This window comes from Protopterus annectens, chromosome 4.part0, assembly GCF_019279795.1.
Source record: "Protopterus annectens isolate FY-2018-M chromosome 4.part0, PAN1.0, whole genome shotgun sequence".
NCBI lineage: Eukaryota > Metazoa > Chordata > Ceratodontiformes > Protopteridae > Protopterus > Protopterus annectens.
In genome coordinates this window covers 92883428-92885927 of record NC_056733.1, presented here as the reverse complement: position 1 = coordinate 92885927, position 2500 = coordinate 92883428, and the positions used below count along the sequence as shown (strand labels likewise).

At 37.8% G+C, this 2500-nt stretch overlaps 1 protein-coding gene across 2 annotated transcripts in view; it reads right to left on the bottom strand.

Moving 5' to 3' along the window:
• The window catches only part of WDR45B (WD repeat domain 45B), a 1288431-nt gene that overhangs the window by 1285230 nt on the left and 701 nt on the right, over positions 1-2500 (bottom strand). The window lies entirely within an intron of this gene.

The window sequence follows — 2500 nt, the reverse complement described above, 5'->3', positions numbered from 1 at the left end:
GAATCTGTAAAAACTGAAGAGGGTTGAGTTACATGAAGGTCAAGTTGATATGATTCTCCTCAAAGAACTAGGTGATTGAGGATTACTACAGAGTTCTGCAGCTAAGGCTAATATAAATAACTCAAGCAGAAGGTAATAAATCAAAGTGGAAAGTGATGATGACGAAATGGAAGAGAGACTTGAGAATTAAGGAGGAGTGGAATTTTGGATGTAGGCTCTTAAAGGAAATAAACACCATGCAGAATACTACAAAGAAGCAGAAGGTATTATAAAAACTAATCCAACGTGGGAATGAGATTTTACCAACAGGAATGATTGCAAGTACGGGCATATAAAACAAAAAAGAAGGGTCTTCAATTTGCTGGATTGAATCAGCAAAGCAGCCAATATACTCAAAGGGAATATTGTGGAAGAAGGATAAGCAGTAGTTTCAACTGCAAGTTAGAAACTACCTTCCCTATCAGGAATTGATAAAAAGAGTACAGGCTTAAAGAAAGTGGTAGTGACGTACCAAGTTAAACAACATCTCTTGTAGAATTTTTGGTCGAGTCTGAAACAAACTTATGTTAAAAAAGGTACAACTACCATGCAATATTTCATATGTTGTACTAACTATAAGAACTAAATCAGATGAGAAAAGAGTTTGGGAAGAGAGACTGGAAACGCATTTTAAAAAGGGAGACTATACTCCCAAGTATGCACAAAAAGTCCAGAAGGCTTAAAATTTTTTCTTGAAAATGTTTACACTGGTATTTCTGATACCCCAAACAGACTTCTGAAAAATTTTCCTCACGTAGATGGCAACTACTTCAAGTATGAAGGAAAAGACAGAGGTAACTGAGAATAAGATTTCTGGGAATGCAATGAGCTGGCAGATGCTGAACATTACCTACAGAGTACTTGTTCAGACTTGGCAGCAAGTGGTTTTAGCTATGTATTACCTTGTGCTGAAATATACGATCAGAACTGCAAAAACACAGTTAAGACGGCATTACTGTAGAGCAGTATCTCCCCAATCGGTCTGTGCAGCAGTGTGTGCGCCTTGTGTGACTGACATGTCAAATGGCGGTGATGCTGTATGACTGACTGCCATGCAGATATGACACGGACATCATGCATACACTGGTTGCTGATATCTTTCAATCACCCAAGTAAATTTGTGAATGTTCAATGAATCAAATGCTGCAGGTGTTCAATTTAAGTTGTAAGGGATCCATCCCTATCAGATGATCAAAGTATTAAAACTTCGAGATCCATATGACTGAAGTTTTGAAACTATGAAAATTCTGAATTGAGATCACGGAACAGTAAATTTACCTTTTTCCTCAATGTAGTGTGATATAGGACTTGGTATATTTAATTTGCAGGGGATGTGTGGGGTTCAAAGGGGCAAATGTAAAAAAATATGTTACTTGGAGTTATAGTACTGTTTCTTTCGCATTAGGTAATTGTAGTGTCCCCTCGGGCTAACATGCCAAACACACAATGAATATTCACATGTCTAATGAAAACATTAACATGAATATTCATTCATTATTATAACACGTCATGAGTAGTGGGTGGGGTTTAGGTGGGACTTGCTACTACTGACTGACAAAAAGGCAACTGCTAGAAAATGGAAATCAAAATCTAAACCAACTGTAAACGAAGTCATAACAGGCCTTAGGCACAGGCCAACTAGGCAGCTACCATGGGTGCTACTCTACCAAGGGTGCTTTTCCAGTATTTGTTTATTTTTTTAATAAATAGTTTCTTTAAAAAATGTTGAATGAATACAGAAAAAATGAAGTGCAAGTCAAACTGTGAGAAAAAGGAAGAAAAAAGTAATCTGGACGGAGTATGTAGACCAGAATGAGGGCACCGGGGTGTGTGTAGAGCTGCTGTGGATCCCTTTTGCCTAAGGCACCAATTGACTGAAGGCTGGCTTTGACTGAAATATTGTATATTGTAAAATAAATAAAAATATGTAGGGGTGGGATCTTTAGTAAAAAGGGAAAAAAAAGCAAATTCCATTAGTGGTATTTGCATGCAAAGACCGTGTCATAATATATAATGTGTCATCCCGATGGCGCTGCTGCATGCAGCTGATCAGACTGTGAGCAAGTGTAGGAAGAGTTCATGTCATAGCATCGGTAGCGAAAACGCATTTGCAAGCAGACCCATGGGAATAAGGACTGCACAGACGGCTATTGTGCCCTCTGAAATCATGCCGTACAAACTGCAAACGTCGCGTTCCAAAAATCAAAAAGTCTAAGTCTACATTTAAAATACTCGGTTACTTGCTCAACTAAACGCAGAAAGACGTTTAATAAAAAGAACAGCAAATAATAATGGAGAAAAAGATGGGCGTAACTCTGAAAACGTTACTATTACAGCCATTGTAAGGCGTTATCTAGCACTGAGTACAAAACTGTTCCATTCCTTGGAATTAAAAACAACGAAAAACAACGCTGTCATTAATAAACAGGATGCACAGAACTCAAAACAATACATTATACGT